Here is a 15295-nt window from a genome sequence, read left to right as displayed (position 1 = left end):
GCACATCTTCTGTTAGTTTTTAAGTTAGATGGATCATCTTCTCTTCATCAGGTTATTCTCCAAATTCAAGCTATGAAGGTGCTCTAATTGTTTTGTTCAACATAAAATATGGGCCACTATTATTTTAAGCTCAAATTTTCTTGTAAAGTGACTTTCACAACTGCATTCTGCAATTTGATGCATTGTGACCAGTAACTAGATCTAATTGAAAATAGTGTTTCATAGCTTTTTAAGAGTTAGGAGGGCTCAACCCATTGAGGCTAATGGAGGATTCCGGAACATTCCGGAAGATTTGAGAAATTGTGGGAATATTATACATAATTCTAGACCTTGTATAGAATATTCTAGAATAGATTCTAGATAGTTCTAGGAAGATTGTGGAAAGCCCTAAAAGGATTCCACACACAACATTAATTGTATATTCTAGATTGTTCCTAGGAGGCTAGGTTTGACCTCATTTGGTGAAACCATCCCTGGGAAGTGTAATCCAAGTGAATACAAAGCAAAACATTTTTCAAGAACTTCTCTCTCTAGAAAGCCTGCTTTAAACCATAGAGAGCCTTCTTCAAGAGACAAACATGATGGGGATGAGATGTACTGGTGAAGCCTGGAGGCTGTGTCATGTAGACTTCTTCTTCCAAGGTACCATGAAGAAAAGCATTACTAATATCCAGTTGCTTGAGAGGCCAGTGATAATGCAGAGCAACACATAAACTTCATCTACTCCTTAAGTGCTGTGAATCTTTCCTAACTCTCTTCCAAATAGGCTGACTTAGGTGCAAACTAGGTAGGTGTCAAACATCTAAGGCCACATAGTTGGCTTGGAAAAACCAAGGTCGTGACATAGGGCACAATATTTTTGTTCTAACTTCTAAGCAAATAGTCATTCTACAACTCCGCAATTGGATCATGGATGAAGTTTTCTCGTCATAAGAACGAAGTTAGAATGGTCACCGGATGATGGAAAGATTGATTTGAAGCCGAAACTGCACGTGTCACCCCTCAATTCACTCACTTTTCTATATCTTGAGAAATTCTTTTTAAGTTTCTGCACTCGTAACTTTTCTATCCCATCAAAGATATTTGAACTAGTTATATAAATCATTCTAGTCATTATAAAAGATAATTATTTTCCCATGTTTATTTCTTAGTATAACTTGTCAAATGAAATTGATTTGCCTTTAGTTTTTGACCTCTGTTTTCACCATTTGCAGGTTGTATATGCTTGTTTGTAAGCCTCATTGAATTGATTCCACAGTTACTATGTCGGAAATTCTGTAAGGCTCTGCCTGATCTTAAATCAGCTTGATATTTTTTTGCTCAGCAGTAGCCGCTTAAAGTTAATTGACCAGTTCAATCGGGAGCAAGGCTAAGAGTTATGTATTTCTACCAAACATTACCTAGATATATGATGTTGATGTTGTGCAATGCCCAATCTCAAATTTTATTTTTTTATTTTTTATTTTGTTGTTGTTGTTGTTGGAGATTCACGGTTACGGGATGACGGTTTCTTCCTAAATGTGAATAAATAGGGTGTGGATTTGGATGTAATAGCATGTAATTGGAATCATCTGGAATATAGTTGTCTGGTGTACTTAGTGCTTTCTCAAAACAGTTATGTTTGACTTGATCAAACATTACTTGCCCCTCTTTTTCTTCTCCATTTCAAACTAATGGTTGTCTAAGAGCTTGTCCAACCTTTCATTGTTTTTTTAAATATCTAATTTGATTTAAAATTTGTGTAAGAAGTTTGATTTGATGTGAATTACATTTTTCATCAAATGTTCGTCAAAATCATTTTAAAAATTCTCCTCTCATATCAAAATTTTCTTTTTTCTTTTTATTTATCAAATTTAATGAAAAAAACATCTCAAATGTTTTATCTTTTTAAATTTAATTGATGAAAGATTTGTTGAATTCTCAATTTGATGAAAAAATCTCTTAATTTGATAAACATTTGATGAAAGAATTGGAGATGGTTTTTGAGTATTTTTTTTATCAAATTTTTTGTTATTTTTTTTTTTTTAAGTGAAGTTATAATTTAACAATAAACCTAAGGATAACTTGAGCTTCTTATGCCTAATAAAAATCACGAGAATATTATGAATAATTTTCAATCTTGCAATTAATTTTAAGTACTATTGTGAATAATTTAAAAAGTTATTTGCTATGTTTTAATAATTTTCAAATACTTAAATCTCTTGAATATTGTGAATAATTCTATATTTTCTTGAATTTCTCAAATTTTTGTTTTTTTGGAGCATGAACAAGGAAGTTTTATTAATAAGAAGGCGTGAAACAAAGAGAGGATAAGGAGCACTTGAGCATTGAAAAGAAAACAAAGCAAAAATGACAACAACAAATTGAAAAACATCCCAAAATTAGGTCTCGTTTAGCAAGTGTTCTTTTTAATAAAAAATTATTAAAAAAATAAAAAAATCAACAACCCATACCAAAAAGTTAAAGATTCTTTTTTTTCTTTACTTTTTGCACATCTTTTCGTAAAAAGTTAAAAAGTCATTCCAAACATACTAATTTTTTTTACATCATATTTTAGTTAAAAAGTCAAAAAGTTACTAAAAAAATCTGTTTTCAAATGAGGCCTTAAGAATGTGTTTTTCCCAAAACTAAGAATGACAAATAGTAGCCCAATTTCTAGAAATCATAAAGAATGAGACTTCTTAAAGAGATACAAAAGCCCAAAATGAAGCAAAATAACCCATCTTATTCCACAAAGATGCCACATTTGACTCCTATTCATTAAAAAACTCTTGCATTTCTTTCCACTCAAATGTTCCAAAAGATATAAAAAACAAAGTGAGATAACAATGTTTTGGCTTTCTTATTGTTGCCAAAACCTATAAAATTAAGGAGAAACATAATCGAACACACTCTTGGAGCTGCCCACTGCACACCATGAAGCGAAACAAATGTTGCCATAAGACCAGTGCCATTGGACAATAAAAGAAAAATAAATGATTTGTTGATTTCACATTCCTCTTACACATTATGTACCATTGAGGGCCAAGGACATGATTAGGCTCCTTTGGAAGAGATCATTAGTTATTACACTTCCTAGAGCTAAGGACCACATAAAAAAAACTTAACAACAATCGCTTTCCAGATTTTCTTATGAAGTGGAAACAAAGGAATGAAAGAATCATCAATAATTTTATCAAACACAGATTTACATGCAAACCCCCTTGAAGAAATGATATTCCAAATCCTTTTATCTTCAGACAAGGAAGACAAACAAACTCCATCAATCAATGACAACAAAGATGTCAATTCAAGAGCTTTCCTATCACTTAAATTCCTAGGGAAATTGAGATTCCAAGAAATTGGTGCCACATTAGAACATGCTACCAATGCAATAGAAACATTCCAAGAACAAACCCATCTATAAAGAAGTGGAAAAGATCTTTTGAACAGGGACTTCCCCACACAAATATCCTCCCAAAACTGATCGTTTTCACCGTTACTGACTTTCAAAGGCAAGAATCTAGGAAATCTCCATTGACAAGAATCTACTGAGCACAACACAATCTCTACCATTGGAATGAACACAATACTTGCTTTTAATGATGGAATACCATAACGACTCAATTTCAATAGGAAATTTCCATAGCCACTTTCTCAAGAGAGTAATATCCCTTATAACAATATTTTCAATAGCAAGACCCCTTTTATTCCTTGTACATCAATCTCAGACAAACTCAGACGACTTCTGCGTTCATGAATAACTGAACCACTTTCCCCTAGACCTCCTAACAACAAATCTCTTCGCTTCTTTGGTAAACCGACAGACATAGTCCGTGTCAGAATCAGAATGGTCTTGGTTGGAGCACAGTGCCAAACATCAACATTATCATTAGTATATTTTTTAGATAACCCAACAATAGAGGGGGCCTTCATTTGCGAACCTTCTGGCATGTCACTCGTAGAATACTTCAAATACCCCTTCATTTTACAATACGTAATCCCCTTTTTAATATTCGAATTTTCAAGTCGATACTTCACCATTCATGGCAGCTGTTTGTCGTTAATTGAGGAATAACCATTCCCATAATAGACTAACTCGCATTGACAATCCACAGGGAAAATAAAATACGCTTGCAGACTGTCATTACCATCTAACCTTTGATCATAAACATTTACTCTGACTAACCCACTAGTATTAGGTGCGCAAAGGGAGAAATATTTTATCAACTTTAATACTCTTTTGTTTGTATCTCAACCTCAACTGAGAAAATAAATTAGGCAAAGCAAGTTTAATACAATTGAAATCACTTGTCGAAACACCTTCAACAACACCAGTTTTTATATCGTCCACCTCTATTCACCTGAACATTACAAATAAAAATACATAAGTTTATAACTCTAAACAGTTTAAGTATATTTGACCCCTTAACATAATTTTGCATTCTTCTCCACAAACAGTAGGAACCACTAAATATATGGCACCCTTCTGAATACTTCCAACATTTCCCAACAGCGTATCTTTGTAGTCTGTCCAAACATCAATTGGGAAAAACTGGTCCACAACTTCTATCCCGTGACAAACGTACTCTTTGTCCTTGCCACCAACGAGCTTGAATCTCATTTTCTTAGCATCCTAAACATGTCGGACTGGTCAGGATCAACAATCCAGGTCTCAGGATTAGTCTCGCCATCTCCAATAAATATCTTGTCAGGTGTGGGGACGAAATCTGATGGACTATTATCACTTATGACGAAAAACAATACATAGTGAACCACAGCTTTATCTTTAGCATCTTCTCCCAATTGAATATTCCCAATTAATTTTATATGCTTAACCACGATCTTATCTGATTGACGATTACATCTTTTATTACCCAACTCAATACCATTCAGCAATCTCGCCACACCTTTATTATCAAATTTAACGTCCTTTAATTATTCATTGTACAGTTATAACTTCCTTACTCCCTTCTTAGTGTTCTTAATATATCGGGGAATATTTTGTACATACTGTCTGTGTACATACTCTGTTGTAGACACCCCATTTTTGACTGACCTTAAAATTTAGACGTCATCGATTGAGCGCTCGGTGATAGTGCATGTTGTGCTTGTTTCGAGTTTCCAGAATTTTCGGCTGAGTGCCTTGCCTCCGGGCCTCTAAACTCATTGTGTTTTGGCTCGGTTTGTGCACCAAGCCTTGTTTTCCCTTCCCTGGAGGGAGGGAGAGGTTTTGTAGGCCACCTTTTTGTGGTCGTAGATCACTTTTCTCGTTTGGAGACTAGTTTCCGATTTTCAGAGCCTTCGGCCGCGCGTCTTGTCTCGAGACCGCTTAACGTTCTCCGTTTGGCTTGGTTTTCGAACCGTGCCTTGTTGCCTTGGCCTAGAGGGCCACTGTGGTCTGTGAGACCACTTTTGGTGCCCGTAGACTAGTTTTTGAGGCTCTCGGCTGCGCGCCTTGCCTCCCGGACTTTCGTCTTGCATCCCTTTTGGTTTGTTTTTGGTACAAACCTTGTTTTCTTTGTTTGGAAGGTGGTACAAGGGTGGGATACCAGTTCTTCCCCTTGGAGACCACTTTCCTTCCTGCCAGCCAGTTTTTTGGTCGGCCAACTGGTTTTCTTGGTCTTTGGACCACCTTTTCTGGTTGGCCACCACACCACTGCCTTGCTTTCATGCTGCAGACCATCTCCCACCATGGCCGACTAGTAAAAGTAGCTGGCCGACCACCGGCAACTTTCCAGCACCTTTTTGGAGATATTTTTTAGCTAGCTGTAACAGCTGGAAGGCACATAAGTGATCCTCTATACACGTGTATGGAGGGATGGCTTTAGGCCTAAGTTTGTCCAACAAGCTTAACCTTTGGTTCTCTATATAAGAGAATCTCCTCCCTCCTCCTCCAGGTTCAGATTTTGGTACTTGAGAGTTATACATACATCTTTGTATCTATCTTGCATATTCTCTTCATTTTTTGTTCAAAAGTGCATTCTCCTCATACTATTGCACACAAACACACACTCAAACACCATACTCTTGTTACTGAGGCTCTTTGAGGTTGGTTTTGGGGTCTTTGGACTGGTTTTGATCAAGGAAAGTTGTTGGAGTTGCAGCTTTAAAGGGGTTCTACAAGAGTGAGTTTCTACCCTCTTGAACCTTGCTTTTTGCTTAAGCTTTTAGCCCTATTTTCATGGTGTTTTAGGCTTAACTTCCTACTGCAAAAAGTTTTAATTTTTAGTCCTTAGCATGTTTGTTTAAGGTCTCTTTTGTGTTGGGGGTGGTTTACCCCCTTTTGTGCCTTGTTTGGCCTTATTTTGCGCTTTCCTTTTAAGCTATTGGGACCACCTTGTTTTGGCCTTCTCACCACTGAAACTCAGAGAAATTTCAGTGGTGGAAATGATGTTTTGAGGTCCCAAATAGGAGATGGTCATCCCCTCTCCTTGTATTTTGTATGCTTGCTTCATTTGCCTCATGTTTGAGCATGTTTGTTAAGCTTATGTTGGCTCCATCTTAGCATGTATTTGGGGTTATTTTGACATGGCATATCACTGTTTTGGTTTGGTTTTGTCACCTCATGCATGCTTAGTACACTTGTAGTGTAAATCTTGCAAACTAGTCTTGTATGCTTCATGAAGTAGCATGCCTTTCTAGTATGATTTGATTCTATTTCAGCATGTTCTTGGTGTTGTTTTACCATGATATACCTCTGTTAAGGTTTGGTTTGATGGCCCCATGCATGCTCCATGCACTTGTAGTGCAATCCCATTTATTAGCCTAATGTGCATCATACTTTAGACCATCATTCTAGCATGATTTTGGCTTAACTCTAACAAGCTTTTGTCCATGTTTTAACATGCTCTAGCTCTAATTTGTGTTGTTTTGGTCATGCATGCCATGCTTTGTATAGCTATAATGCATTCTAGCTTGTTAGCTTTGTGTATCAAGTCCACTAGCATGCTTTGCTTGGGCTATTTACATGATTTGGCATAATTTCATATGTGATTTCAGTGCATGTTTTATGTTCATGCATTCACATCTTTCACTCTTTCCATGCTTTGGAGAGGTTGTGCTTTATGCCCTTAACATGAGTCATTGTGTATGCCTTCATGCCTAAGCTTGCGAGCTATCATTTCAATGTGTTTTTGGGATTATTTTACCATGATATAACTCTGTTTTTTGTTGGCGAAGCCATCCCATGCTTGGTCTTGATAGGTGTAGTGTAACCCTCCCTTTTGGCTTTGCATATTCCATGCTTCATGCCCTTCATGCTAGCTTGTTTTGGCTTCCTTCCATACATGTTTTAGTATCATTTTGGCATGTTCTATGACTATTTTGGATTGCCTTGACCATATGCTTCATGTTTTGCATAGTTGTAGTACAAATGCCTATGCTAGCTTCAAGCTTTGGGTACCATAGCATGCTTCATTTGTATCATATGCATGATTTGACATCATTTAACATGACATTCAGAGCTTATAGCATTGCTATGTTCCCACTTCTTTCACTCTTTAAGTGCCTTTGAGTGTTATGCATTGTTGCCTTGTTTGTGGCCTAGCATGCATGACATCTTGCCTAGGTCCTTGAGCTCCCAACTTAGCATGTTTTGGTCCTTGTTTAGACCTATTTGAGCTCTGTCTATGATTGGTTCATGTATTTGTACCATGTATTGCATGTCTCTAGAGTAGTCTTCTTTGCTAGCTTTAATGCTTAAGGACCTTTGCATGCTATACTCGTGTTGATTGAATGATTTGGCATCATTTCATACCTTATTTCAGTGCGTATAGTGTTGTTACACTTTCATATTTATCACTCCTTGAGCACTCTTGAGGGTTGTGCTCTTAGGCCTAGTTGATAGGCCAATGCATGTGCATGCTTGTATATGCTTTTGTGCCTTAGTTTTATCATTATGGCCACTGATTTGAGCATGATTGAGGTCTGTCCATTTTCGGTTTAAGTGCATTTAGCATGTTTGTTTGCATGTTGTTTGCATGCTTATGTTACATTGCATTGAGTATGCCATGTTGTTCATTGTATTGTGTATGCTATGTTACATCGCATTGTGTATGCCATGTTCTTTGCATTGTGTATGCTTAAGTTACATTGCATTGTGTATGCCGTGTTGTTCATTGCATTGTGCATGCCACGTTGTCCTTTGTATTGTGTATGCCATGTTATTCTTTGCATTGTGTATGCCATGTTATATTGCATTGAATATGCCATGTTGTTGCATTGCATGTGTTTGGATTAGGTGTTAGTCCAAACATGAGAAACGAGGGACGTTTCATACTTGAAGTGATGAAACGTGCCTCAATTCTCGGTAGCCGACCCTCTTGATCATACATGATAGAGGTCAAGGCTTTATATGTTTATGTGTGCATTCACTTCATATTGAATTGTGCAATTTGGCTTCTCGGCCATCATGCATTGAAATGTGCGATTGGTGGCCCAAGGGTCGAGAACCGCACTCCCTTGAGCTTATGAAATGATAGGGAGGGTGGTTGTACACACATATCTTGCAAATACATTGCCATGTCCTTTCTTACTCTCTGTTGCAGCAAACTGGAGAAGTGTAGCAACAAGTGGTCGACGAACCAGAAAAACTAGCTGGCCGACCACTTTTTCTGGTCTGCAGCAATGGTAACTAGTCGGCCAATGGCTGGCAACACCCCTAGGTGGTTGGCCATGCTCCTACAGGTCCCCAAGGTGAGTTAGAAGCTTTCTGGAGCTTTGTGCAAGGTTCTGAGAACAGTTGCAAACAGAGGCAAATCGGGGCATCGCGGTGGATTTCCGAACGAGGCGACCGGGCATGCATGCACTCCTCTTCCCGAGGACCTCTTTTTACTGCTTTCCTTAGCTAGTTTATGCTTTGGTTCTGTACTTAAGTAGTTAATGCGTTTAGCTGCTTATTTGTGTTGTAATAACTAGTTAGTTAACTTGTTAGTTAATTAGCTTTGTTTTGTACTTAATTAGTTAGCTCGTCAATTAATTAATTCTATTTTGTAATAATTAGTTTAATTAGCTTAGATTAGCTAGTTAGTTTCTTATTCGGACCCTCCTGCGAGAGGGCACAACTGTTGTAATAAGCGTGCGTGTGTGATGCATGTCTTCCAATCCCCATTTCTTTCTCCTTTTTACTTAACCGCTTACGATGGTTAGTTTTAGGGCATATTTCGATTAGCATACCTTATACTTGCATGCGTGCATCCATTCATATGTTTTGCATGCACCGGGCTCAACGCATCATACTAACCACATTGTATTTCAATACATTTACTTGAATACGTGTTTAATAGCATGTTATCAAGTTGCATTCACATGACATCTTAGAATAACCGAGCTTATTTTAGTTGCATTTTTGCATATGTTGCATTAGCCATTTTAACATGAACTAGGATTATGTATGATTTCTAACTAGTTCTCTGTTTTGGCTTGGAGTATACTGTGAGTGTTTATGTTTTAGCATACTGCATGAGATGTGTAAGTGCTGCCATGTTAGCATGCTTACCATGAGGCTAACTGCTTATATGATATAACTGCATGAGTGCCTGTGGATGAAAGTTGGATTGCTTGAATTGGAACAATTCATCAAAATCCACGACTTAGCCTACTTGTGAGTAGCACCTCTAAAATGTTTTTCAAACAAACGAACATGGAATGTTTTGTTCAAACTTAGGTGATCTAGTCTATACTTGTATGCTGTGCGCATCACATAGTAATTCTAGGTTAATAATCGGAATAAGAACGCATGTGTTTTCAAAAATAAAATATCATGTTAGTAAAGGCCGATCTTTGATCGGGCGAGCGGGGGTGCTCATTGCATGACCTTCCCTTCTCGTACCCAAGTTCCCGAGCCGAGGCAACTTTGGTGATGACAGACACGTGGCCTTAGACACGAGTCAAGGTTTCCTAAATTTTCCCAAAATAAAACATTTAGGTGGCAACTCTGTATCTGGCAAAGCAGTCCATGTTTGGCATTTCTTTATTAAAATCAGTTTTCCAAAACGATTTGCCGGATTTGGACTCTTTGGTGATTTATCGGTCTCACATTGCACTTTGTGAGATTAAATTCAGAACCGTGACACGAGTCCGAACTTGTAGTAACTAATGAACAAGCGATTCGCGCCCTCGCGCGCGGAGCGGGAGTTCTCGAGCAGTCTACAGCTGCCTTAAAAGGTGCACGACCACGGTAACTATGCTTATATCCACTGGCCGCTGGTGTCCTTGACCTCCGTTACGCAAGGGGAGTCCGATATTGGCTTCTTACTACTCATTCCATTTTTGATAAAACACTCTAAATCTTTTATCTTACAAATTCTGCAGATTCTCTTATCTCTGCTAACCATTCTGTTTAGACACCTTAGCTTTGATATTTTTCCCTTTGCTCCTCGTACACTGGAACAAATCTCGTCGGAGTTGATTGTCGGCTCTCTTCCCAAAGTCCTATTTGCCACGTCAAAAAATGATCTACACACATTTGAATGAATTGCCTGTAATTCTTAGGATACTTTTCTAAGGAGTACAACATTGTATACCAATACAATCAACAAAAAAGAAAGATAGAGGGCTTGTTTGGTTTGTTTTTGGGAAAAATTCTCTACAAACAAATTTTCAAGAGTAATCAAACCAAACAAATTTTTCCAAAAAAAATCTCAAAATTTTGTTTGGTTTGCTTCAGTCCAAAATCACCCCCTCTCTCATACACATCAAATCAATCACTTTTTTTAAAACTCTCTCTCCAAAACAATTTTCCAAAATCATTTCTGAAAAAAGACAAACCAAACAAGTTTTCGTACTTTTTATCTCAAAAACTACTCTACAAATACAAACCAAACAAGCCCAGAAAATGATGGACGAAACAATATACCAGAAAACAACTTTGCCACAATAACTATTCCACTGCAAAAACATATTCCTCTTTGCCATCAAATATTTTTTGATACCAAATAAATAGCCAAAGTGGCCCGCGTATAAGGATGAAGATTCCCCATTCAAAACAATTCAAAAGCATGATCATTTTCCCGTCTTTGCTTTATGTCAATCATTTTGCAAGAATCTTTATTTTATAACCACACAAACCACCAGAAATGCGACACGTGTATCGCACTATTCGACAAAGGTATCAAAAGTATTCACACCACTCACACCTGGGCCCAGTGTGATTTCCTTTTAACCCCATCCAAATACGTGTTCACAAGTATAACAATGGACGACCTAGATCAGCGCGTGAGAGAGGGGGAAAGGGGGTGCTGATAATATTAATACAACGCCCCCCTAGTCACACTACTCACACCATTCACACCGGATTTTTTAACTAATAGGGAAGCCTTGTACGGCTAGTGTGAGTTCACTGTTTACCACTACAAAATGTCTCACCAAGTCTCTTTCCGTTTCTATGCTAAGAATATTTTCCTCACTTACCCACAATGCCCATGCCCAAAAGAATAACTCTTAGAACTCCTCCAATCTCTACTCCAATTAGCCTGTCAGCCATACTACATACTTGTTGCAATGGAGCTCCACGAAGATAGAAACCCTCATCTTCATGCCATGGCTCAATGCACAAAGAAGATCCAAACCACCAACCTGAGATTTTTCGATCTCAAAGGAACCAACGACAGAATCTATCATCCAAATATAGAAAAACTCCACTCTCCAACAGCAAGTCGACATTATATACAGAAAGGGAGTGACTTCATAGAATGGAGAGAATTTTCATCGAAGGGGAACAGTCCTTCGAAGAACAGAGATGAACTCTGGCGAGGAATACTTACAAAAACAGAAATGAAGGAACAATTTTTTGCACTCTGCAAAGAAAGATGTCTTACTGATTATGTCACAAAATACCCCCGATTAAAAACATTTTCGAGGGATCTTTACAAACAAGAGAGGCCCCATATACTGGCTCCTTTAATTCATTTCTTTTTTAAAATAAAGAAGTAAAAAAATGGGCAGAAAATAATATTTTGTTTGTAAATCAGAATTTTGTAAATACGAACTATGTCAAAATTGTTGTTTCTCTGTTTACAATGAAGACGACAATCTTAGATTAGGGATACACAAGAATAATATACATGATTTATATACTGACGAAGAACTCTCTTCTCCTCTGATAATAGGATCTGAAACAGCGGCTCATCTGTCCAATCTGCCTCTACCTTGAAGGACCCTCAAGAACAGGAAAAACTGCCTAAGCCAGAAGTCTCGGATGACATAATTACTTCTCTGACAGAATAAGCGTCAAGGACTACGATCAAGACATCGTCTACAACGTCATAGATGACATCAAATACTCGACAGTCCCTACTAAATTAATGAAGAATTTAGTAGGTTGTCAAAGAGACTTCCATGTGTTTGTTAAATTCCAACTAGATTTCACTATTAGAGGAGGAATTCCTTGTATTATATTAACTAATGGGGACAGTAGTTGGTTAGATGAAATGTCCCCAAAAATGAGAGAATGGTTTGATGTTAATGTAAACACTATCATGATTAATGAAAATTTTTATTAATTTTATTTATGAAACCACTAAAACTTTTATTTAACTACTCAAACTTTTATTTACTTACTACATTTTTCTTGTCATCAACTATTACATCTTGAGTCACATCACTATTTTTTACACTGATTCTTACATTTTGTAAAACATCAGAAAATTCTGCGGGGCCCATAACAACTGATCCTCTCCGATCAACTTTTTCTTTTCTAACACCCACCTCTGAAATCAACGAAACAGGTGTAACAACCCCTATCCGTAATTAGCCACTAATCCGTATTTAATGATATTAATGAAAGGATTAAAATAAATTATGTGTTTATTCTGCACTTTGTATGATTTTGGCTTTCTATCTGTTACTTATAGAAATATCTGTTTGGAATTCCACTTTAAATTGGTAAATTGAAAGCCTTATCGGCATCCGAAACCGAAATTGTCTACCTGATATGTTATTTGAAATTTTTAGAACTATATGGCAAATTTTATTAAAAATTGATTCAGTCTGATTAATTAAGTCATGTTTGGTTAACCTTATATTCTAATTAATGTATTTTAGCACCATAGCTATATATGTAACCCTTAAGCTCATTTTGACCTCAATTCTTTTGCCCCTTAGTGCTAAAATCTGAGAATTCATTTTAGAGAGAGAGAGAGTGCAATTCTAGAGAGAGATAAGAAGAGATTAAAGAGAAATTGAAGGCCATAGCTTGAATTGATCAAAGATTGTGCAAATACCTAACTAATTGAAGACTCTAGGTAAGGATTTAAGACTTAATTATGACTGTTAACCATCAAGTAGATCATTTCAAGAAGAATTTGTGATTATATACAAGAGTTGGACCAAAGATGATGAGTTTAGAGTTAATTCATACATGCATGCTTAGTTTAGTTTAATTTCATCATATTGAACATGATTCATATCATCCATATTTGAATTATCATGTTTTGAACCTTGAATTCATATTTTGAAAAGGGATTTCTTACATGCATGGAGCTTATGAGCTCAATTTACAAGTTTCATGAGTTTTGGAGCAAAGAGATTGAAAAGTTTTGCATGCATGTACATTTTCTTACAAATTGAGCATGATTTCCATGAACCCTTTCTTGCATGTTTGAAATTCATCTTCATTTGGGAAATCATCAAGTTTTATGTCTTTTTGTGGTGTTTAATCATGTTTTGGGAAGCTCAAGACCAAGAAAACCCATGCATGTTGTGTTCATGAACATTCATCATGTTTTAAGTTAAAATTGTGAGTTTTTAACAAACTCTTGGGCCATGATTTTATGAAATAATCCTTAATTCTTCATGTTTTACAAGTTTACTATGTTATCTCAAGTTTTGGGGCCCAAGAAATGTGTTTTGAAGGTTGGAATTCGATTTTTGAGCTTGAAGGTGCAATCTGAAAATTCCAGAATTTGCATTTACGCTCGAGCGTGGGAGTTCACGCTCGAGCGACCACTCTGAGTGCGTGCACTCCGCTCGAGCGACCAAAAGTCCGCTCGAGCTTGAATTGCAAGCTCTCAGAAGTTTCATGTCTTTTACAGATCGCTCAAGTGAAGGAATGTGCGCTTAAGCGACCATTCACATTTTGCATGTCCGCTCAAGCGAGGAAAGCTACGCTCGAGTGTGGACCTTATTTTCAGAATTTTTGCCTAAGTGTTCCAAGGCATGTTTTGGCATCCTCATTGCATCTTAGGCGTTCCTAAGCCTTAATTAAGCCATAGCAATGAGGTTATGGATTAGAAACACACTAAGAAAAGAATGTACTAAGTTCTGAGACTACAAGTGTGTGTGTGTTGGGCAATGTGATAAGAAAGAATAAGAACCAATGTAATGAAAGCTAAGCCTTAATGGCCACCTAAATGTGTAATGATAAGATATGTTTGTGTTATGTGCTTTTGTGTTTGTAGGTCAACGTCTGGAGATTGATTGATCATCCCACTGTGAGTAACGTTATTGTAAAGATACGTTCATATGAATTACATTCCAAATGAAATATGATACGTTCTGATTTCTGAAATGATATCTGTTTTCGTGAACGAATATTCCAAGTTTGAAATCTATTATGGTATCCATAGATAGTCCCAAGTCATGGGGGACGACATGAAAATGCTGGTCCATGATATACAAGTAATTACGAGATCTCGTTAGCCATTTCATTGTGGTGATATGTGTTTAATTGGTATCCGGAACCGATTACTTTAGTCGGAAGACGTTCTGTGATGTATTCTATGGGATGTACCATTATTATGTTCTGATATAAGAATGATTATGCTCTGGTCTGTTTTCTGCTTATGATATATTCGGATTTCGTTCACTAAACCCTTTACCTTAATGTTATTCATTGGACTTTAGCTCATTATGTGTATATATATGTATAGGTGAGCATTCTGGAGCCCGAGCCCGAAGGCTTTTTGTCTGGACCTGTGTTCTGTTGTCAGCCAACCATTGTGCCTCACGTGGAGGTTCCCAAAGTGTCCTGTGTTCAAGTTCTGTGGTTTCTGTTTATTTAAGACCTGATTTGATGTCGTTGGCTGTACCTAAAATACTGTAATGTATGTAGGTATAATGTATGGTTGACTACCGGTTATGTATATAAAGTTTTAAATATTCTGTTTCATATAAGTCAGCACAGCTCATTGGACAACTATATTTATGTATTTGATTCCGCTAGACCCTTAATCTTGTTAATCTGTTCAGAGGCCTTCGGTAATCCAAGGATTACTAGTCGGTTACAATGCTAAACCTATAGGGGCGGGTTTGGGTCGTGACACCAGGATTAACATCACTAGCACCATCACCACCTCTACGTACATCAATCTTAGAC

At 37.1% G+C, this 15295-nt stretch overlaps 1 protein-coding gene across 5 annotated transcripts in view; it reads left to right on the top strand.

Annotated features, from left to right (window-relative positions):
- Positions 1-1612, top strand: part of LOC114307483 (mediator of RNA polymerase II transcription subunit 16) — a 28407-nt gene extending 26795 nt beyond the window's left edge. For all 5 annotated transcript variants that reach the window (XR_014340991.1, XR_014340993.1, XR_014340992.1 and 2 more), the window contains one exon: positions 1215-1612. The gene's annotated coding sequence lies outside the window, so the exon portion shown is untranslated. The remainder of the gene's footprint in view (positions 1-1214) is intronic.
- Positions 1613-15295: the final 13683 nt, after the last annotated feature.

This window comes from Camellia sinensis, chromosome 9, assembly GCF_055761805.1.
Source record: "Camellia sinensis isolate YWXY chromosome 9, ASM5576180v1, whole genome shotgun sequence".
Classification (NCBI taxonomy): domain Eukaryota; kingdom Viridiplantae; phylum Streptophyta; class Magnoliopsida; order Ericales; family Theaceae; genus Camellia; species Camellia sinensis.
This window is presented reverse-complemented; position numbering and strand designations above follow the sequence as displayed.